This window comes from Pan troglodytes, chromosome 1 (assembly GCF_028858775.2).
Source record: "Pan troglodytes isolate AG18354 chromosome 1, NHGRI_mPanTro3-v2.0_pri, whole genome shotgun sequence".
Lineage (NCBI taxonomy): Eukaryota > Metazoa > Chordata > Mammalia > Primates > Hominidae > Pan > Pan troglodytes.
The window spans coordinates 56,308,970-56,333,853 of record NC_072398.2 but is presented as its reverse complement, the minus strand read 5'-3'; the positions used below and the strand labels follow the sequence as shown (position 1 = coordinate 56,333,853).

Sequence of the window (24,884 nt, the reverse complement as noted above, 5' to 3'; positions counted from 1 at the left end):
AGTCTGGTTTAAGTACCTCTTTGTAGCAGAGGCTGTGGATGGCTGGTCCATATCCCTAGCCCTCACCACCTCAGGGCATTCAAGCCTGCTTTCCAACTGCTGGTATCTGCATTTCTTTGCCCAAGGACACATGTCTTTTGCCTGTGGAGCAAGCCCAAATTGGTCCAAAGGAATACTCCCGGGAGCAACTTCAACCTACGACTAATGGAAGTTCAGGTATAAATATTCCAACTCCCTACCTGTTGGATAGAAAACAAGTCTGGGGCTTGTTTTTTATACAGACTCCCCCAAGCCCTCCAGTGGGGTTTGATTCTAGTCATCCATAGTAGCTGGCTTGATAATGTCCTGCATTGTCCACTCTCCCTTTCCCATCTTCCTTAACTACCCTCCTATTGGCATTTCCTTTACTTACCAAAAGCACTACTTGCATTTGAATCTTAGGGTCTGCTTCAGTAGAACCTCAACTAAGACATCCTTTCTGCTATCTTGCCAGTGCACTGTGTATGTAACTTTACGACGTCAGTCATTTAAACTTGTAATTGTCTGTCTTCCAATGCCACTAAATGTCTTAAGATCAGGAATTGTATATAATTCTTCTTTGTTTCCCCACATCTAAAAAAAAAATGCTTGACAATATTAGGCACTCTACAAATGCCTATGGAATAAATGAGTGAATGTTTAAAGAATGAATTTAAAAAGGGAAGGAGGAGAGTAGAATAATAAAGTTAGATTATGGTAAGTCACCAAATACAAAAGTAATTTATGAGAAATATTTTCATTAAGTATAATTTATAAAAGCAAAATCCTACTTATGTTTCACATAATCCATTGGCATATAAAATATCTCTCATTCAGAAATATTTTTTCATTCTGAGATTAAGACAACCTCCTGTAGTGTTTGAGAATTCTGGTTTCAAAGTCTCATAGCTGTGTGATTTAGGTTAGTGTATCTCTAACTTTAATGTGCGTATGAATACCTAAGAATATTGTTATTTGCATATTCTGATTTTGTGGGTGTGGGGTGTAGGGTGCGGCTTGAGAATCTGCATTTCTAACAAGTTCCCAGGTGATACAGATGCCGCTGGTTCATGGATAGCTAGGCTCTAGGGCAAAAGACACCTATCTCTGCACCTCTGTTTTCCTTAACTTAAAAACAAAAGAATAATAACCGTGTTTTGCTGGGTTGAGAAGATAAATGAAATAATACATGAAAAGCACTTTAAACAATATCTACCATCTAGAAAACACTCTTTAGGTGTTATCTATTATTATTATAAAACTCATGCTATATACCAATGCTTTTTATGAATATTAAAGTCCAGGGTTAAAAAATAACTGCAAGTATTTTTATTGTTTATTGAATAATTTGCATATTATTAGTATAATACTTATTGTTATGAGAAAAATACAAAAGTCACTGTTGATTAGAAAAAGGCAAACTCTGTAAAATATTTGAAGAGGTTTATTCTGAGGTATCTGTGAGGACCACAACCTGTGACACAGCCTGAAGAGGTCCTAGGAATATGTACCCAAGGTGGTCGGGTTTCAGGTTGATTTTATACATTTTAGGGAGACAGAAGTTACAGGTAAAGACATAAATTAATACCCCTAAGGTGGTATATATCTGTTTGGCCCAGAAAGGTGGGACATCTCGAAAGGGGGAAGAGAGAGAGGATTCCAGGTCATAAGTAGATTCAAAGATTTTCTGATAGGCAATGGATTAAAAGAGTTAAGCCTTTCCTAAATTGCTGAAGTCAGCAGAAAGAAATGCTTGAGGTTAAGATATGGGGGTTTGTGGAAGCCAAGGTTCTTGTTATGTAAATGAAGCCTCCAGGTAGCAGGCTTCAGAGAGAACAGATGGTAAGTATAGGTTATCAGACCTTAAAACATGTCAGACTCTTAGTTAAATCTCTCCTGGATCAGGGAAAATCCTAGTAAGGAAAGAGGATTCTCTACAGGATGTAAATTTTTCTCATAAAAGACAGCTTTGCAAGCCCACTCCAAAATATGCCAAAGACATATATTTTGTGTTAAAATACTTTGATTTCCTTTAGGGCCTGTTATGTCATGTGATACTAGAGTCAGGTTGGATTTGCTATCTTATTGCTGTAAAGGGTCTGCTCTGTCAGTCTTGGGATCTCTATTTTAATGTTAACGCTAGTCAGTTGTGTCTAAACTACAACAGGGAGAGGGTATAATGAGGCAAGACCTATCTCCTCCCTTTTACTCTCATGACACGAACTAGTTTTTCAGGTGTTTTGTTTTGTTTTGTTTTGTTTTGTTTGAGACGGAGTCTCGCTCTGTAGCCCAGGCTGGAGTGCAGTGGTGCGACCTCAGCACACTGCAACCTCTACCTCCTGGGTCCTTTTTCAGGTTTTTTTTGGAATCCTGGAATCCCCTTAGCCAAGAGAGGGGTCCATTCAGTCCGTTGGGGGGCTTAGAAATTTATTTTTGGTTTACACCACCTATGTACAATTCAAATATATAGGTACATATAAATTGAATGTAAACAATAAATGATTTTCAATAACATAGGTATAAGTGCCAGTTCATGATTAGCTGTCAGGTGGGAAAAGACAGAAATGATGAGGTCCTGCCCAAGGCTATGGGTTTTGGCACAAGACAGGCTTAGAATCAAGCCCTATCACTCCTTAAGCAAGTCAATTAACCTTTATAAGCCTCGCTTTCTCACCTGTTGAGGAGGGAATACTTTCAGCACTCTGACCTGAAAAGAGACAATATATGTAAGACCTTAACCCAGTGCCTGACACAGAATAAGCATTCAATAAATATCAATTTGGGGCACTATTATTAAGTCAAAGACCCCTAGAATTCATTATATGTCTATCAGGCACAGATTCGAAACTATGGATTAGTTGTAAAAAGCATAGGGTTATAAATACCCCAAGACCTGAGCTGAACTAAATTCTGCATCTGGCTACCTCATGGCATGGAACTGGTAAGACATCAGAAGCAGGGATAATTTGGAAAAGGTTCAATCCAGGAAAATCAGTCCAAGGTAAGCAAGCAAGCAGAGTGAAGGAGAGCGCCCAGGGATGTGTTCCAAGCATGCACTGGGCATTGCTTCACTACCAGCAGACTTTTAACATGATTTTCATCAGAACAGAACATGTGATACTGAATGTCATACTTTAGAAGTTAAGGGAGCGGGGGAGGGATAGCATTAGGAGATACACCTAATGTAAATGACTAGTTAATGGGTGCAAGCACACCAACATGGCACATGTATACATATGTAATAAACCTGCACGTTGTGCACATGTACCCTAGAACTTAAAGTATAATAAAATAAATTAATTAATTAATTAATTAATTAAAATAAGAAGTTATAGGAAACATTGAGTAGTTGTTAATCTAGATTTATTCTGATCAGCAAGAACTATCTCACTGGGGATGTGAAAATTATAAAAATCCTAAGAGAGAAAAACAATACCACTTTAACCTTAAGAGCAAAAGATGGTCAATATGGATACAGTAAACAATGCTCTCCAGATGACATGAAAGTATATTTCAAAATTCCAGAGCAAAGATATACAATTCCCTAAAAGGAGCACTAAAGGAGGAAGATGAGGCTCAGGAAGAAAATAAGTTGAGTGTTAATTCATATTAGCAAACATTTACTGAGAGTCCTCAAGATGGAGGTGGAGAAGCCTGTAAGGCACTGTAGAAAAAGCCCAAGATTTCAAATCAGACAGACAAGCATCTTCTTGCTTCTTTTTAAGATAACTTAAGTTTAGCAAATGACTTGACCTCTCTGCCTTGCCTACACCTCAATCTTATAAAAATGGCAATAACAAGAAAGCACAATTCTGAGTACTGCGAAAATATAGAGTATGTAAGACATGCAACTGCCCCTCATGTTGGGCAAATGAATGGGAATAAAATTGCCTGGAATATAGGATAGGATATGAAAATAAAATATTGAGGTTATAGATTGACTTCTATAGGAATATTAGGAAGGAAGATATTAATTCTGGCTAAGGAAATCAAGTCTTTAAGAAAGAGATGGCATTTGAGTTTGGCCTTGAATTAGGGGTAGGAGTTCTCCCAGTGGAAGTAAGGGAGAGAGAAAAAGAGCTAGTAAGTTTAGGGCAAATATTCCAGGCAGTTTTAGCAAACACATAAAAGCATGAATATATGAAAGTGTTTAGGGACTAGTGAGAAATAAAAAGCATTTAAATGTTCAGGTAAGGATGCAGCAGCAAGAAGCAGAAAACAAGATTGGAAAGTAGGTCAGGATGAGAACATAAAAGACTTTCAACAGCATGATAGGGGCTTGGCATTCTCTGTATTATCAGCAACTTGCAGTTTTATAGGCCTTCATTTCCACATGCATTATCTTTCCTAACATGCACAAAACTTTGAAGTAGGTAGATGGTTGCTTTTGTTCTCATTTTAATACAGTTAAGGAAATTGAGTCTGAGTGACTTTCTAAGTTAGCAAACAACAAGTATCAGAGTCGGACTAGAAACTAGACCTGCTGCCTATTTGACAGATGCTCCGTCCACACTGCCATGCTTTCTCCATAAGCACTTTGGAGCCACTAAAGTGCCTTATTACACAGGATTTTGAATGCCAGGCCAAAATGTTTGACTTACCTTGTTTTTTGGGCAGAGGACTTACATAAACAGAATGGAAATATCAAGTCTGGCAGCAGTCCGTAAGGATGCACCGGAAAGAAGAGATGCTAAGACTAAATGTAGAAGACTTAAGAACAATCCTGGCAACATGAAATCCAAAAAAAATGTATTTGTAAAACTGTGCAATTGAGTTTCAAAATATGCACTTCACAAGCTCAGGTTGCATAAGAACCAGGTTAATAGTTACTGAGATATGGATCTGTGATTTAATTAAGATTAATGTAAGCATTAGTGCTAGGTAGATGCTAAAAACAAATGTCCTGTTGGCTGTGTTACCAGAAAATTCATGTTCAGAATAAGAAAGGTATGAGATCAACATGTTGCTTATATCAACCCCAGAAGTGTGTTCAGTTCCAGGAGTCAAAAACTTTAAGAAGGACACTCCTGAGAAGCTGAAGGAGTATAAAACAAATCTACTAGAATGATGGTTGACAGCCAAAAAAAACTGTGAGTTTTTGTTGGGGGGAAACTAGAAATTTTAACAGAACAAAAGAGAGTGGGGAGGGAGGTTGATTCAAAGGGCAAGACAGATTTTACAGGGCAGAATAAAGACCAATTGTGGGATTGCATAGAATGTGGGACATTTACTGCCAAATTAAGAATCGTCTATAAAACACTAAGCGTGATGCTCCAAATGTATGTGCAATAGCTAAGGGGCTATGTTAAGCCGTGTTGCTGTGAATTGCTATGGTGGGAAACAGATTTGCCAAGAGGTTTTTAAGGAGGTCTCTAAAAAATTTTGAGTCTATAATTTTATAAACACTCACACAATGGTTATTATAAACTTTCAGCAAATTCAGAAGGAAAGGGTAATATAAATCATAGCCATTAAGAAAATAAAGTTGTAAATAAAATTGTTGCCTTCTAAATAGCTTATCAGTGTTAAATTATTAAATGTACAGTAATACAATATCAAAGACTCATTATTCAAAGCTTCTTGTTCCTCATAATTTACATTTGCTTTAAAAAAAAATAGCCAAGAAATTGGACTTTTTTAAAAAGTTTTTTTGGAAATAAAACATTTTCTCTCACTCTCTGTTTAGTGCTATATTGCCTTTTTTAAAAAGTATAAAAGGGAAAAGTTTCTAGAAGTTGTTAAATTTTACGTCACCCTGGTATTTTTACCAAAAAACTCTCACAGATCATTTTATTAATATACTTTTTTTAACTTGTTTTCTACTTATTTGCCTAATTTAATTCTCCTGTGATTTACTTCTTGTACTGTGATAAATTTGCCTATATAACAAAAGCTTATATATTAGTCATCAGTTTATGTACATGATAAAATCAAATTTACTGTGCTGTTAATTTGAGCCTTTTATTAGCTAGTACGTGTGCATTTACAAAATAAAATAACGTCGTTCTCTAGCATCTAGATTAGGCTCTGAGGTATCTATTGAAATATGCTAAAAATAGACAGAGTATATTTTACTATGTTCTTATTTTCTGTAAATTGCTAATCCAAGTAGTACATAAATCATACTTTTAGCCCCACATCTCCTTTCTTAATAAAAATGCAAAACACATTTATTAAGCAGAGAACACATAAAAATTTCTTTTCTATACATAAGATAAATGCAAAAAAATAAAATTTGTGGAAAGCTTTCAATGAGTTTATGATCTAGTTGAGGAAATAAGGTATTTGTGAAGACATAATTAAGACTACTACAAAATATTTTACCATGACAACTAAATGAATAATTACAACTAACCTAAAAATTATTTTTTATAAAATCAGCTCATATTTTTCCATCTCCTTATGTCACCAATTCCTCTTTTGATCAAATAAATTCAAGAAAACAATATGTAAATTGTAAATCTATATGTTGGCCAGCTAATACTGTTATAGGAAGTGTCTTGAGTAACAGTAAGAATTTCCATATGATTTCATTGCTTCTATTGTTAAACACCTTATACAATAGAGTAGGAATCCTGCTGAAACATGAAAAGGAATTTTTCGGTTGGCTGTGAATGACTGTGGTCAGTTCAGTTCTGTTGTTGTTGATATTTTATTCATTTATTTTTTGAGACAGGGTCTCACTCTGTCACCCAGGCTGGAGTGCAGTGGTGCAATCACGACTTATTGCAGCCTCGACCTCCTGGGCTAAAGCAATCCTCCTGCCTCAGCCTCCTGAGTAACTGGGACTACAGGTGTGCACCACCATGCCTGGCTAATTTTTCATTTGTTGTAGAGATGGAGTCTCACTATGTTGCCCAGACTGGTCTCAAACTACTGGACTCATGCAGTTCTCCTGCCTCAGCCTCCCAAAAGTGCTGGAATTGCAGGCGTCTGGCTGTTCTTGTTGTTATTGTTTTAACAGGCACATTCTGTTCTAGTGTTATTTATATTAGGAGGATTTTGTTTTACTGCAGCTCCTCAAAGATTAATTTTATTTATTTTGTTTCATTTGCCAATAATGCATAGTTTAGAGGAGGATCAGACTCAACTCTTTAAAACAGAATAACTTCTATTGTAACACAATGCCCAATTGAAACAACAGCAATTAATGTATTTCTATATCAAATCTTGACATCTGAAAGATTTTCAAACAAATTTTCCTGCAGAATTAAAGAGCAAAGTAGGGGTTTCTTTTAATGTGATAAAAGTGTAGCTAGAGAAAAAAATCATAAACTATTGAATAATTTAAAAAGTGGTCAACTTTTAACACCGACAAAGCTTCACACTGACAAGAATTTCTCTCATCCCCCAACTTCTTTCCAACTATTTTTATTTATTGTTAGAGTTGCATATTTTAACTTGTCCCCTTATTATCAGTCACTACTAGAAATTATAAATGCTGACTCATTTTTTAATAATAAATGCCATAATTCACATGCCCTAATAGCTGTTAAGAAGCAAGGATACAAACCAAGTAATTAACTTTTAAAAGCCTTAAGTTTACTTTTTGTAAAAAGTAAATATTACCAATAAATATGAACAAACCACTTTTAGAATATGTTATGTATATACCAGAAATTGGAGAAGTGTAAGGATAATAAAAGTCTTCAGCCTGTAGAGTAGATTATCTGCATCATGAAGTTCGGTCCAGAAGGTACCACTTTACAATGTGGTTAGTGATGAGCAAACCATCTGAAAAGTAATCCCTCAAAGGTAGCATGGTCTGGGATCGGTGTGAGGCATATAAAAATAAACAAGACACAGTTCTGTCCTTAGGAAGGTCACAATCAACTTGGGAAGATAAGATACATGCATAAAAACTTCACTAGCAAATCAGTGTATGATGTCGAAGTAAAGGGGGAAATCTGTGTAGACTAGGATGAGGGAACAAGGTATAATTTGAGCAGGAATTACAGGAAAAAAAGTGAGAAAATAGGTTAGAAAAAATATGAACTGGGTAAGAATCAAGGATGCACAAATTGGGGAGAATAAGTAGACATTTAGTCTTAAGTGGAGAATTTATTTAAGGTTCAGTGGAAGATAAAGTTAGAAAAGTAGGTTAGGGTAAGATTTTAAAAGGCATTGAGTGTAAAGATGTCAAATTCTGCCCTTATCCAACCTTGTAAAACTGTATTTGAGGACAGGAGCTGTATCTTTTTTATTCTTGTAGTTTCCTGCTAGCTTAGCCTACTGCCTTTTCTTATAAGAAAATACTGAGTAGGCACCCAGTGTGTGTGTGTGTGTGTGTGTGTGTGTGTGTGTGTGTGTAAAATTGAGTTAGCATCTATTGGAAATGCAAAACAATTAAAGGCTTTTAATAGTGACACAGCATGAGTAAACAATGTCTTAAGAAGATTTATCTACCTACACTAGATGATCAAGATGGGGGAAAGGCTGATGGTAAAGAGACCTCTTATGAATAGGAAAGTTAACCCTACTCTATATTTGTTTTATTAGAAGTATTACCTCTTATGGATTTATTTATTTATTTATTATTTTGAGACGGAGTCTTGCTCTGTTGCCCAGGCTGGAGTGCAGTGGCGGAGTGCAATGGCGCGATCTTGGCTCACTGCAGCCTCTGTCTCCCGGGTTCAAATGATTCTTCTCCTCAGCCTCCTGAGTAGCTGGATTACAGGTGCACACCACCACACCTGGCTAGTTTTTATATTTTTAGTAGAGATGGAGTTTCACTATGTTGGCCAGGCTGGTCTTGAACTCCTGACCTCAGGTGATCCTCCCACCTTGGCCTCCCAAAGTGCTGGGATTACAGGCATGAGCCACCGCAACTGGCCAATTTTTAAAGGCAATCTGGTAGTTAAGTTGGCACTCACAAAGATGCTCACATACTAATTAGCTCACCACATGACTATGTGGACACAAGTTGTACTAAATAAATGTCATAATTATGATGTTTGTAATTATTATCATCAGTAGCATCTAAGTTGCTACCAAACATTTCTAACACATTTAGAAAGTGTTAGGGCATGTATTCACTAGCTCTCAATTATAAGATTTTCCTGGAAGAAGAGAAGCAAAAACACTTTCAAGTTTCCTGTGGAAGACATGTTTTAAATTTTAAATTATTATTATTGATAAATCACAAAATACTGAAACTTTTAAATAAGGTTTTGGTGGGAGTTTAGGCTTAATCTAATATGCAATATACATGAAAAACTGAGGGCAAACATGGCACTTCATGTCCAGACAGCTGGTTCATAAAAAGGAAAAATAAAGAAAAAGGAAGAAATGTTTGAAATTTAAGTTGGTTTTGTCGTTGTTGATCATCATCACAATTGCACAAATAACTTTCATATATAGGCCTGGCTTTGGAATGAAAGTCACTAGGGAGGTTTTATATTTTATGGTGTTGTTCTGTTCCTAGGAGGATGCTGTGACCCCTCAATGGATATGCTAATCATCACATCAGAAGCACAACTAGCTTCAAATGGAAACCAGATTGCACTTGGTCACTGACGAAGCAGGAGATTAAACAAGCTACACTGTGTCTCTGGGAGAACAAAAAGCCAAAAGGCACATTTATCAACTCTGAATCACAGTAAGTCCTGCCTTCAAACAAGATTTTCTTCCCCATGCCCATTTTAAATAGTCAATTAGTAGGTGACAGGGAGGAGCCGAGAAAGGAGGGCCTGGGAATATTTAAAGTCCTGTAATGAGTCATCCCATAATAATATAAATGCATTGCAATGTGTAGAGTGATTTAAAGTTGAAACAAAATCTACCATAAATAAAGTTGGATTTTGGAAGTAGGTAGAGCTAGTTATATGCATAGAAGAAAGGAACAGTCACCTACTTAGGGGAATTTGAGAGACATCAAAAAATTCAACATTTTTCTATCTATAATACAAATCACTGTACCAAAGGGAGCATTTGTCATTTCTATCAGGTTACCGTTAATAAGCAAAAGCTTAACCTAAGTAGAAAAACTTAGAAGTCAGTAGAACATCAAAATATTTACTAATCCATTTACTGATTTGGCAAATATTTTTAATGCCTACCATTCTAGGGTCAAGGAGTAAAGAGGTGAATAGAATACAGTCCCTATTCTCATGGAATTTACTAGTGACTGTAAACAAATATATCATGTGTCAGTGGGTGATGGGTAAAATGAAGAAAAATAAACAGGTTAAAGATGATAATGATGGTGATGGCGGGAGTACAATTTCACACTGGATGGTTAAAGAAGGCCTCTCAGAAAGGAGACACTGGAGACTTGAAGAAGGTGAGGAATGAGCCATGTAAATATATCTGGCGAAAAAAAGATCCAGGCAGGGAACAACAATGCCAAACCCCATGGAGCAGGGCTACCCTTAGACTGTTCTATATATAGGAAGCTGGCTGTTGTGATTGGAGTCAAGCAAGGGAAAGGGGTGGGAGAATAGGTTCATAAAGGTGCTGGGGCCAGAGAAGGGCAGAAAGATTCTATAGAACATTCAGGCCTTGTAAGTTATTTAGCTTTTGCTCTCAATGGAAACTGATTTGATGGTTTTGAGGAGAGTAATGAGGTGGCATTTTAAAAGAATTATTCTGGTAGCTGTATGGAAGATAGGAGCGGGAAGCCGGGAGACTAAAGAGACAGCTACTGCAGTAATCACATTCAGAGGTGATCCTGGCTCAGAGAAAGGAAAGTGCCCTTGAGGTGATAAGAAGTAGTTGTATTCATGATCTATTTTTCCAGATAGACCTGCAAGATTTGTTTATGGCCTAAGGCATATAGAATAATCAAAGATGAGCATAAGGTTTTTGGTTCAAGCAACTGAAAAAGGATGGAGTCGTCATACCAAGATGGGAAAACTGGGGAGGAGGTAAAATTGGGGGAGCAAGAGGAAGCTGGGATCAAGACTACAGATTTGAACATGTTACATTTGAGATGCCTAATAGATACCCAAATGAAAAAACCAAGTAGCCATTTGTATGTATGGAGTTGCAGAGAGGTTGAAGGTGAAAGTATAAACTTGGGAATCGTCAGCTTTTAGAGGATATTTAAAGCTATGGCATTGGTTGAAGTTATGTAGAAACTAAAATAAAGAAGGTGAGAGTCTAATACTGAGACAAAATTTAGAAGTTGGAAACATGAGGAGGAACCAGCAAAGGCGAAACTAAGAAAAAGTAGGCAGAAGTTACGCACAAGAATAATCAGGAATGAATGGAACAGTGTCCTGAAAACCAAGTAAAAAACTTACCAAAAAAAAAAAAAGAGGAAGTAACTGTCAATGCTGCTGATCTGTCAGGTACATTAAGGATCCAGAATTTAACATTTGATTTGACAATTGTGTAAAGTCATTAACCACCTTGACAAAGGAAGTTTCTGTGGAGAGATATGAAGCTAGTATGATTGGAATAGCTTAAGGGAGAATTGGAGAGGAAAAACCAGAGACAGAGATTATGGACAACTCCTTTAAATAGTTTTATTGTAATAAAAAGAAGAGAAATGTGACGGTAATTGGAGAGAGATAGGATTCAAGGCAAGGATTGCTAAAATAAAATAAAAATTGTTTCAGCCAATTTATTTCTTGGTGGGGATCCAGGAAAGTGAGAGGAAGGAAAATGAAAAAAAGGCAGACAATTGCAGGAGCTTATGTCCTTTATTATGAGGGGTTGGGGCCCCGTGGACAGTTTAAAATGATGATTGCTTTAAATAAGAGCCCTGAGAATAGTTCTTAATCATATTAATTGATTGGATCAGCAGCCTTTCTGAGTACTAATGATAATACGGTTTTATTGAGCACTCCCAGTGTACCAGGCACTGTCTTAATCACTTCATATATGCTTTGACTTGTCCTCAAAACAACTGTATGAATTAAATTGAGTCTACAACTTATTCCTTTATTTAATCATTGAACAAATAATTAATAAGAGCCTACTGGGTTCCAAGCATTGGATTGGCTGTTGGGGAATAAAAAGTGAACAGCAAAATTATTAGGTAAGAGTTGTGGAATGTTCATTATGTACCAAACCTTATACAAATAACTCTGTATTTATAGTCTCATATACTTCTCACACCAACTCTAGGAGGTTTGTTTTATCGTCCACATTTTAAAGATTAGAAAACTGAGGTTTAGAAAAGTTAAATAGCTGGGCGCGGTGGCTCACACCTGTAATCTCAGCACTTTGGGAGGCTGAGGTGGGTGGATCACCTGAGGTCAGGAGTTCAAGACCAGCCTGGCCAACATGGTGAAACCCTGTCTCTACTAAAAATACAAAAAATTAGCTGGGCATGGTTGTGCATGCCTATAATCCCAGCTACTTGGGCAGCTGAGGCAGGAGAATTGCTTGAACCTGGGAGGCGGAGGTTGCAGTAACCCAAGATCGTGCCATTGCACTCCAGCCTGGACAACAAGAGTGAAACTTCATCTCAGAAAAAAAAAAAAGAGAAAGAAAGAAAAGTTAAAAACACCAAGGGGAACACATCGATGATTCAAACTCTGGCTGTGTGGTTCCACTCTGTTACTTGCACATTCCCTGCCTTCTACACAAGGTCATCCTTTCCATTTGCATTGTATAGAGAGGCAAAAATCATGTTAACAAATAAAAGGAAAGAAAGAGAGAGAGAGAAGGAAAGGAATTGCAAAATGTGTCAAGTACAGAAAAATTCCAACTAGATGCAAATTCTGATAAGAATTTAGAAAAAAAAGACAGAGAGCATCTATTGGATTTGGCTACATAGAACTCACTAACAAACACGAAAAAGTTCTTTAGGAAGTAATAGTAGAATATGGATTGGAGAAAATTCTTCTAAATATGGTTTTCCTCCCTCCAGATAATTTCAAAAACAGTATTTTGGTTATTTTAGCTTATGCCCAACATTCACTATCAGGATACTGGCTAATCCTTGGCCATTATCCCTCATCTCTCATTTTGCTCTTTCAGTTCCACCCACTCCTCATCATTCTCCTCAGCAATCCTGTCAAAAGTAATAGTAGAATATGGATTGGAGGGGGTGGAAGAATACATGAGAGGTGGGGAGAGGAAGGATGTGATTATGAAAGGGAGCTGAGAAACGAGGAGAGACGTGTTTGCAAGTGAGGTCTTTTTCAACATAGGAGATATTAAGACCTGTCTTCATGCTAATAGAAAAGACCCAGTAGAGAGGAGCAGTGTCTGTCGTAGAAAATATTGAAAGAACACTGTGCATTCCTAGAGAAAGCGAGAGAAAATAGGGTCTGTAACTCAAATGCAGAGAATAGCCATTAACACAAGAGGAACACTGCCTCTGTATTGTAAGGCAAAGAAGTAGAAAACAGGTGCACATGTGCGTTGGTTTGTAAATTTGATAATGGGAAGGAAGACAAAGAAATTTGCTGATAAAAACAAAGCCAGAGTCTGAAGCCAGGTCTCTCTACAACAAAGCATCATGGCCATTGAATTGACAAAACAGCCTTAAAAACAGTTTTCTCAGCCTGGCCAACATGGCGAAACCCCATCTCTAGCAAAAATGCAAAAATTATCCGGGCGTGGTGGCGCCTGCCTGTAATCTCAGCTACTCAGGAGGTTGAGGCAGGAGAATCACTTGAACCCGGGAAGAGGTGGTTGCAATGAGCCAAGATCACGCCACTACACTCCAGCCTGGATGACAGAATGAGACTCCGTCTCAAACAAAACAAAACACAACTGTTCTCAGCTGCTGAGCAGTCTCTGTAGAAACTCATTATTTTCTGAGAGCAAAAATGGCCATAACTCTGCCTCAGCCTGGCTAGAGACATTTCTGCTTGTTCCTCCCTCTCAACAGGCTCACTGCTCAGATATTTCAGAGAAGAACAGAAAGAAGATAGCTTTCTTTATTCTGAGAAAAAGGGCAAGCAGGCAGATTCCTTCCCCACCATTTGTGGGAGAAGAACCTGTCCCACTTGGTTGAAATATTTGAAATATTTATCCTTACTAGACTTTAAGCTGTCAGTGAATGTTGCTCCTGTCAAATTTAGAAACGGTTTCAGAGAACCATTTATCTGAAATGCCAGTTGTTACAACGCTTTTCTCCTTTCCAGCCTCCCTCCACCTAACTTCCCCTCTTATTTCTCCACCTTATTCCTGACTGGTCCTCTCAGTCTTTACTAAAGCAAGATCAAAGCCTTTCTCTTCCGCCTACTCTCTTTCCTTCTCTTTGCCACCTATATTTTCTAATCTTTCTCTGTCCAGAAGTAGCATTCTTCCCATCAAAATCTTCAGGCTAAAATCCCATATTCCACATGGTAGTATTTGACATATGCCACATTTTGTTTTACAGAATGGTTTCTATGACGATCACAGAAAAGCCTTAAATTTAATTGTTTGAAAATCCATCTACATATGGTTTTCCTCCCTCCAGACAACTTCAAAAACAGTATTTTGGTTATTTTAGCTTATGCCCAACATTCACTATCAGGATCCTGGCTTATCCTTGGCCATTATCATTCATCTCTCATTTTGCTCAGTCAATTCCACCCACTCCTCATCATTCTCCTCAGTAATCCTGTCAAAAAATCAATTTGCTGCTTCCTCTGCTATTAAAGTGGATTATCCAGTAATTCTTTCCTTTTAAGGAAGAGAAACGAGGGTGGAAATAAGCTTGCCTCTGTTGATCCCTAACACAGGCATGACTGAATTTCTAGTGCAGGTACTGTACCACTTTAGATAATTTGCAGAGACTGCTGCACTTTAGTCAAGCCTTATTAAAATGGAAATCCTTGTTATAATTCAAGGGCACTTGCTGAATGGTACATTAATGTGTTCACTGAAAGCATTTGCTTTCAGGTAATATGTAATTACTAACATGACTATAATAAATGCTATTGAAGGGGAAGTCCTGTGTATGCCCAAGGCTAGGCCAGGGACAAAGAAATCCAGTAATAAGTAAAGATTATTAGCCCATAGGGAATTCAAAATTTTAAATAATAAAGCAATTTAGTTAGGGCTGCGGCTGCCACGGATTTAGTCCACCTAGGAGAAGAGATGGTAAAGATATTATCAATATTTGGAAGTTATACCCTAAAACTTGAAATTCAGGACTGCCTCCTGAAAAAAATTAAACTGAAAATAACTCTGAGAGGTGGAAGTTGTTCCTAAAAATATCAGGCACTGTCCTGGGCAATGACTTGTAAATAGGAAGCTGAAATTGTCCTTGAATCAGAGTGCAGCTCTGGTTGGGATCTCTCAGTATTTAAAACTGTGGCATTGACAACCATATTAAGATATCTAAGGAAGAGAACAAAAAGAAAAGGAATAACACAGCTACCTGATCCTCATGCATTCTGTCACACTGTAACTCCAGAGATTGACCCAAAGGACTTCAAGAGTTCCATTTCTGGGTGTAAGTTCTTTGTAGAGAGCATTGATTCACACTAGTGACTGTTTTCACAGTTACATTTTGGTAAAATTTCCAACTGACAGAAAAGCTGCAAGAATAGTACAAAGAATTCCTGTTTACTCTTAACCCAAATGTTAATGTTAGTATTTTACATTTGCTTTATCATCTTTCTTTCTCAGTATATGTGTATAATTTTTTTAACTATTTGATCATAAGTTGGAGACATAATGCCCTTTTACTTCTAAATACTTCAGAGTATATTTCTTATCTAGCCATGTCACAATTATCAAAATCAAAAAATTAACATTGGTTCAATACTGTCACCTTTTTTCCACAGACTTTATTCAGATTTCACTAATGTCCCATTAATGTCCTTTACAATAATAACACAAATCCCAGCTCAAGCATTGATTCCATTGTCATGTCTCTTTAGCTTCCTTTTATCTGAAACTGTTCCTCAGTCCTTCATGGCAGTGACATTTAAATCATACACATCACTTGTTTTATGAATGGCCCACAATTTGGATTTGTCAGATGTTTGTGATTAGGTTACCTTTAAGCATGTTTTGAAGAATATCGCAGAGTGATGTTCCTATCTTTCTAGTGCATCATATCAGGAGCTACTCATGTTGATTTGCCCTATTATTGGTGATGTCAACTTTAATCACTGTGTTAAGGTATTTTCTGCCAGGTTTCTCCACTGTAAAATTACTATTTTCTCCTTTGTAATTAATACAAATTTGATGGGGAGCTAATTTGATAATATGGAACTATCCTATTATTTCTCAAACTTTTACACATTAATGATAGCATTTATCAGTGACTTCTGCCTGAGTTAATCACTATTATCATGGCTGCCAAATGGTCATTTCCCCCATTCCACTGTCATTTGTTGTCAGCTTTCTACTATAAGGAAAACCTTTACCTCCTCTCCTTTGATTTTATTTACTTACATATCAGTATCAATTCATTCTATTGATCATAATTCATACATATAAATACAATGGATTATAATTTTGCTATCATTATTTATTTCGATGCTCAAATTTGAAACAGATTTAGCCATAACGCAGTGATTTTTTTGAAATTCAGATTTCCGACTTTCATTGAAAAGTCAGTGCTCTGGCAAAACTGGGGCAATAATGCTTTGGATCAGAGTGACTGAGAGAACCTCAAAGAGGCCTGACTTCTCCAGTTTCCAAATTCCCCTCCGGGTTGAATTTACCCATTTACATTACCTAAGCTAGATTGATGCTTCTTATTCTATATGACAGAGATACCCTTCATAAATTGATGGAAATTATTTTTATTTTGGCTTTAATCTCACCAAAGGAAATTTCTAATTATGATTCCTGTGTAGATAACTACACGAAGAACATGAGCTGACTATGAAGGTTGTTAGCTTCTCCCTTCTCCTGCTGTTTTCTTACAGTAAATTATTAAATTGGTATTTTGGTATCTACTTAAGTTTTGTTTGGATTTTAGCTATTGCTACTTAGTCTCTCAAGACCCTTTTAGACCTGGACATCAACTAGAGTATGTCGTGGGCCTTCAAAGGAAAGGCCAAGTTCCATAGCAGCTAGTCAAGATACTACCTGGCCTTCTCTGCTTTAGCCAGAATCTTGTTAGACCACTGGCACACTTTTATCCTCAAATGTTTACAGAGACTGAAGAGTAAATTACAAAGCAAGAGTAGTTGTTTGAGGAGGGAGGATGTTTATATGGTGGGTTAACATTGATAGAAAAGATGGTACAAATGGAAGCTGGTGACTTGTTACCTTAAGCAAACAACTTGCTTAGGAAAGAGAAGAGAAAACAAGGACATTAGAGAAGAGAATCACAGAAGACTGACTAGAAACAGTGAAATGATCAGAAAGGTCTGATCAAAAAAGTGGAAGAGGAAAAAAAAAAAACACCTAAGGAGAGGGTAAGGTAAGTCCCAAGCAAACCACCTATGTTTCTTATTGTGGTATAAGTTGTATCTAAATGGCTTATGGTTCAACATTGTCTTTTCTTAATAGTCCAGTTTAGGGTAAGGAGGCTCTGAACTAATGATTAATGGGGATCTCCAGTAGAAAGTGTCATAATATAACATGTTGTTATAATTCTGGTGTGATTTAGTAGTTAATCTATTGAATCAAATTGTCTTTTTGGAAGTGTAAATGAATACAATTACAATTAAATCTATAATTTTTTTTTTTTTTTTGAGATGGAATCTCACTCTGTCACCCAGGCTGCAGTGCAGTGGTGCCATCTGGGCTCACTGCAACCTCCACCTCCCGGGTTCAAGCGATTCTCCCACCTCAGCCTCCCCAGTAGCTGGGATTACAGGCATGCGCCACCACGCCCGGCTAATTTTTGTATTTTAGTAGAGACGGGGTTTCACCATGTTGGCCAGGATGGTTTCTAACTCCCAAGCTCAAGTGATCCACCTGCCTCAGCCTCCCAAAGTGCTGGGATTACAGGCATGAGCAACCGCAACCAGCCTAAATCTATAATTTAATGCATACATAATGTCAAACTATTTTTCAAGATCATGGAAAATGTTGAAGAATTTTTTTTTTTTTTTTTTTTTGAGACAGAGTCTTGCTCTGTGGCCCAGGCTGGAGTGCTATGGCACTATCTTGGCTCACTGCACCCTCTGCCTCCCAGGTTCAAGCAGTTCTCCTGTCTCAGCCTCTCCAGTAGCTAGGACTACAGGTGCATACCACCACACCTGGCTAATTTTTGTATTTTTAGTAGAGACGGGATTTCACCACATTGGTCTGGCTGGTCTCGAACTCCTGACCTCACGTGATCCACCCGCCTTGGCCTCCCAAAGTGCTGGGATTACAGGCGTGAGCCACCACTCCCGGCCAAGAATTTTAAACTTTAAACTTAAATAATCTTTTATTGCTAAAGAAGTAAGAGACATTATAAACCTATGGAGCTATTAACTAGGATGTTAAAATTGACTTCTATATGTCTTGACCCTAAGATAATATTATTAATGTGGAATTTGTAGCTTGCAGGAAATATTACTAACTCATAGCTTTCCTCTATACACATTTTACAGTTATGGTTGCTCTAAGTAGTCAAAGTTGTCATTCATAGGGTGGAATAGCATAGCAAAAAAGAGAAAACAGAAAAACTCAAATTAGAATAACAGAAAATGTTTTAAAATTATGAAATGACACACCTAAACCTTCACTAATATCCTAAAGTGAATAGACTAAATTGACTTTAAAGAGAAACAATAATTACTCTTCAAAGGAATCAGCTGTGAAAAAGAGTAAAATGTGGAGGAGAAGCCCCAAAAACGCTGTGAAAAGGCACTGCTATAAGAGTTTGGAGCTCAGAGTTGCTATCCCCAGTTCTACACATTGAAATCACCTGGGAACTTAAAAAAAAAAAATTCCATGGCCTAGATTCCACCTCTGGGGAATCTAATCCAATCAATCTGGGGTGTGGTTGGGCCTCAGGCCTTTAAAAATCTCTTTGAAAGTCAAAGTCACTTAAACTCTTACTTTTAAAGATTAAGAATATGAGGAAATTTCAGGTTGAACAACTGGTCACCAGGTTTGGTTTATTTATAAAATGAAGTTGCTGGACAAGATTAGTAAAGGAACTGAAAGAAAAATGTCTAAGCACTGAGCATTTTCTGGTTTTAACTTGTGGTTTTTCTCTTGAACTATTTTCCGTTATCATACTTTAGGGCATAGAAAAATGTATCATCAGTTATTATTTTCTAACATGGTAATTATTTTTCTGAATATTTTGTCAGTAAAGACAGTGAGGCAGAATCCAATCATTTATCAATGATCCAAGTGATCTTTAAACATTCATAAGCCACTCAAACATGTTCAATATTGCCTTGTATACTAAGTGATAAAATAACAAAGGTATCTGTAAACGTTGAACTATGTCATTTCGTATCATAATTCCCTAGAGCCTGATACTAAATGTATTTTAAGCCTTTAAGCAATGTGACCCAAGACTGACAAGCAGTATGTACTTAATACATTTTTAATAAATGAATAAATAAAATAACAAATACTCTTAAAATTCACAATTTTAAATGAATTTAGGACCAAAGTATAGTAGTACATTAAAAATGTTCCAAGTTGGCCGGGTGCAGTGGCTCACACCTGTAATCCCAGCACTTTGGGATGCTGAAGCAGGCGGATCACTTGAGCTCAGAAGTTTGATACCAGCCTGGGCAATGTGGCAAAACCCTGTCTCTGCCAAAAATACAAAAAGAAAAAAAATCAGCTGGGTGTGGTGGAATGTGCCTGTGGTCTCAGTTACTTGGGAGGCTGAGATGGGAGGATGGCCTGAGCCTGAGAGGTGGAAGTTGCAGTGAGCCAAGATTGTGCCACTGCACTCCAGCCTAGGTAACAGAGTAAGACCCTATCTCGAAAAAAAAAAAAAAAAGTTCCAAGTGGCTAGTACAATATCAAATAAATAATCCTGAAAATGATATACAGTTTATCTATTTAAAATATATAGAATAAAGATACAGTTAAAGATTATCCCTTTACCTGATTTTTATCAATGGTTAGTTATATAATTTACATTTTATTTTATTACATTCTTTCAGTACTTAAAAATAAAACATCCTTCTGGTATTCTAACAGACTTTAAAACAAAGTACTATCTATTGAGTTATTGTTGAGGTGGAAAAATTAGGAATCAAAAACTGATTAATAGGTGATTTAAATCAGTGTATCAAGAAGTTGGGCTGCCTGCTAGAAATAAGAAACTGACATCTGTTTTTCAAGATACAAAGCAGAGAAGTAGCATTGTACATGTAATAGAATATGATTGATTAAGCACTTTTTTCTTCTTTAGAAAGTGATTCTACAATCAACAAGGTAAAACAATTCATCAACACCTGCCAAAAGTAATAACTATGCCAACAACATGCTAACTGGAATTCTTTATCTTTACTTTTACTCATTAATTACATATATTTGGAGCTCTACTAGATAAGAAGCTGTACTTCAGCAAGCAGAACTATGATCCATTTACAGGGAGTGGTGTTGTGAGGAGAGCTGGACATTTAGGATCAAATATGAGAAATTAAACAGAAATGATGTGAAAGAAATCTCACCATATAGACTAGCTAAACTTTTTCAAATATAGAACTTAGCTTAGTATTAAATACATTGAAAAACTAGTAATGATCCTAGCTAGGGGCTTTGAAACTTTTCATCCAATCATTTCCCCAAGATTTCCCTTAATCTTCCCAAGTCTCCAGTTTGCCACATAATACAAGTTTGGTGTTTGAATTCTCAGTGCCATAACTAAGCCACTTCATGGAGAGGGTTCAAAAGTCAAATCTCCCCTTTCATAAAGCTCACAATGCTAGCCTGCTACTACTAAACTCTTTAAAAAAAAAAGAAAAACAAAAACAAACAAAAAAACACAAACTTTCCTGTAATAAATAATATTTATTATTATAAATATTTTTTTTAATAGGCAAAGGACCCAGGTTTTCCCCTTTCTCTGAACTCCCTGCATCCATCACTTCTCCTTGCCCTTGTAGCCTACAGGGTAAGAGAGATGATGGCTTCACCAGTTGCTCTTTAAAAAAACCTGATGCCTGTTACCCAAGAGGCCCTATGAGGTAGGAGACAGAATGGCTGGCTTTGGAACATGGAGATTAGGCTTGACTCTGACCTCTGCCTCTTGCTATCTTGCAGCTCATCCTCTTCATGTTTCTCTTCCTCCCAGGCAAAAAAAAAGTAGTATCATCCTTTCTACCAGGGTGCCATAGAGATTAAATAAGATAATATAAGCAGAGCACTTTAAACAAGATGCTCAATAAGTGGTAGTGATGATGAGTTATTTTAACTATTTAAACCTATGTTAATCTGTGTAAATACATTGCGGGAGAAAGGAAAGTGAAAGATGACACCATCCAAAACCCCAAAGGTAGGCCTGTTCAAAGAGCTCTGATTTCAGTTCATCTCCACCCAGTTAGGGTGGAGGCTATGTCTGTTTCCTCCCTACAATCTGAAACATGTCCAGCATATAACTGTTGAATTCATTAATTTGAAAACCAATGACCTAATGAAAAAGTAAAAAGTATCTTACAGAGAAACTATAAAAACTAAAGTCCCGGCCGGGCGCAGTGGCCCACGCCTGTAATCCCAGCACATTGGAAGGCCAAGGTGGGCGGATCAGCTGAAGTCAGGGGTCCGAGACCAGCTTGGCCAACATGGTGAAAACCCGTCTCTACTAAAAATACAAAAATTAGCCAGGCATGGTGGCAGACGCCTGTAATCTCAGCTAGTCAGGAGGCTGAGGCAGGAGAATCGCTTGAACCCAGGAGGCGGAGGTTGCAGTGCGCCGAGATGGCGCCATTACACTCCAGCCTGGGGAACAAGAGTGAGACTTCGTCTCAAAAAAAAAAAAAAATTAAAGTCCCAGTCAGAAGTCTTATTGATATTTAAGCAAGTTATTTAGCTTCATTTGTCCTAGTTTATCTGCTAGCTGGAATTCATAATGTTTGCATCTGCTTATCTGAGAGAACAGTCAGGAGAAGAAATGCAAGCATACCTGCCATAATACAAATGGAAATTGACAAATTATAACGTATCTTACTTTCTTTCGATAAGGATATTATAAAGTAAAGTAGGTATAATAATACTCACCTTTTATAGAGTTGCTTTGAGAATTAGAAATAATGCATGTAAAACCTTTGCACAATGACTGACATAAAATAGGAGACCAAGAAATTATAGGTATTATTTTTATCATTATTATTACTGAGAGACTTTGGAGTAATTTCTGTCTTCTGTAAAAGCGATATGACAGAACAGCTGTGCAAATAATGTACAAGTTCCTTGAAACTGATAGAAAACGTTCACGTCTCAAGCTTCAGGAGTCCACTGTGTTCTTGTTTGCTAAGTGAGAACACCGTGTACAATGGAAGTGAGTCAGTTCTGTCCAACCTTCCTTAGGATGTTATAAAATTTGGCATAATTTTAATTAGTAGTAGTCATTGCTCTTTAAGCTCACAACAATGTATTTCATCAGAACTGCATGACAAAATAAATAGGATGTTTATTTTTATCACCACACCTGTAGAGTCATCAATGATAGCAGTCAGCCTAAGAAACTAAGAAACTCCCAAAGCAAACAATATAAATATGTCTTTATAGGCTTATCATTTGGCCAGTCTAAACATGTTACAAGTTTAAATGATCTTTTTAAAAGTTCCCTAGCTTTGCTATAGACATAAAGCATATTACACCTGTCTAACATGTTTTCATCATCATTAGTCTATTTTATCTTTATACTGACCATATGAGAGATTTAAATAGATATTATGATCTCTATTCTACAAGCTGAAAAACTGAGATGCTATAACATTAAGCAACTTCTGCAGGATCAGTGATTAAGACAGAACTATAATCCAGGTTTCTGGGTGTGGCTTCCTTCTACTGCATTTGGCTATTTTCAGATATCTCCAATGCTCCAGGAAAATAAAATGCCTCTAAACAATCCACCATTTTTCAAAAGTGACTACAAATAATACATCCAGACAGATATAATACAAATTATTCTAGAGAATTGATCTAATCTTGCTATTAACAATATATAAAATGAGGCTGGGCGTGGTGGCTCACGCCTGTAATCCCAGAACTTTGGGAGTCCGAGGCGAGTGGATCACCTGAGCTCATGAGTTCAAGACCAGCCTGGGCAACATGACAAATCCCTGTCTTTACAAAAAGTACAAAAAATTAGCCAGGTGTAATGGTGTGTGCCTGTAGTCCCAGCTACTTAGGAGGCTGAAGCAGGAGAATCACTTGAGGCCAGAAGGCAGAGGTTGCAGTGAGCCAAGATCATGCCATTGCACTCCAGCCTGGGTGACAGAGTGAGATCCTGTCTCAAAAAAAAAAAAAAAAAAAAATATATATATATATATATATATATATAGACAGAGAAAAAATATATATAATATACATATTATATATATATATATATAAAATAACTTGACATCTCAGAAGAGAAACTTCATAAATGCTAAAGATAAGAACTAACCCATGGGAAAACTGACCCCATGTAAGTGTGAAGGCAACAGGAAGAGCTTCAGGCCAGAAATCTGGAAATCTGGATTCCAGGCTAATTCTGGCTCTAATTGTGTGTATGACTTTGGATAAATTCCTTATCTCTGTAGTGTTCCAGTTTTATCATCTATAAAAGAGTTGGTCTAAATGTAGAATTTAATTGGCAGAATGTTGAAATTCTCAAATCTGCAAATCAATAGTTGACTCCATGGTGGTATTCACTCCTTTAGTAATGATTTACTACCATAAACACTGATATGCATAAATATTAGCTAAAGCTAATAAAGTTTACAGTAGTGTTCTATATGGAAAAATATGTAAACTATTCTTGTGAATAAGCTGCAATAAAACATAGGGTTGCACCAGCAAGCATTTTAGAGCCTTCTGAAGGTTAGAATTAAAGAAATCTATTTACTGGGCTAACCAAAGTGTCCTTGTCACTGCAATTTTCTAATTTTAAGAATAAATAGGTTTTTTTGTTGTTTTTTTGTTTTGTTTTGTTTTGTTTTGTTTTGTTTTTGAGATGGAGTCTCACTCTGTAGCCCAGGCTGGGAGTGCAGTGGCGCGATCTCGGCTCACTGCATGCTCTGCCTCCCAGGTTCACGCCATTCTCCTGCCTCAGCCTCCCAAGTAGCTAGAACTACAGGCGCCCGCCACCACTCCCTGCTAATTTTTTGTATTTTTAGTAGAGACGGGGTTTCACAGTGTTAGCCAGGATGGTCTCAATCTCCTGACCTCGTGATCCGCCCCCTCGGCCTCCCAAATCCCACGCCTGGGATTACAGGCGTGGGCCACCGCCTCCGGCCGATTTTCATTTTCATGTTCAGTTCATCCTTTTGTTTCCAGACACTGAGGAGAAGAAGACAAGCCAAGATCATCCTATGCCTGGAAGAGATCTCAGTTGTATGGAAATAATCAGCCAATATGACCACCCACTTCTGGAAGAGCATCTCTAAGACAGAGGGGGGACTGTGTCTCTTCACTTTCCATACATAGTTCTCAATGTGTATTTTTTTAATTGATTACTTTTTCCCCTTGAAGGATTTCCTAAAATCTATTTAATTTTACCTGACCTATGTCCCAGAAATTGTCTTTTTTCCTACTGTAATTGCCATTTAAATTAATAAAAAATACTTGGGGAAAAAAGTTCATCTTTCTATAGCTTTATAAATATGGAGCAAATATATCTGTTCATTTGATGAATGTCCATTTAAACCAGCATTGAGAGAAATGAATTATCATATTCCACAAAAGATCATTGAAAAAAGACCATTAAATGAATAATAGTGGATCCTTAATGTTTCCCTAGAGGAAGAAGAATAATTTCAGATGGCAGGAAAATAACTTTTATCTTTTGTTAAACATTCAAACAATTATTTTACCAACACATACCATTGCAGATAACCTCAAAAAGAGTAAAACAAATTTTCAGAATGCTATACTCCTATACTAAGGAGTGTTCCAGA

General features: G+C 37.0%; 1 long non-coding RNA gene across 1 annotated transcript; it reads left to right on the top strand.

Moving 5' to 3' along the window:
• LOC107969608 (uncharacterized) lies at window positions 1-24,556 on the top strand. The gene is made up of 3 exons (XR_001711544.3): window positions 1-216; window positions 9,443-9,616; window positions 24,265-24,556. It is a non-coding gene; the product is annotated as an uncharacterized LOC107969608 (long non-coding RNA).
• Window positions 24,557-24,884: the final 328 nt, after the last annotated feature.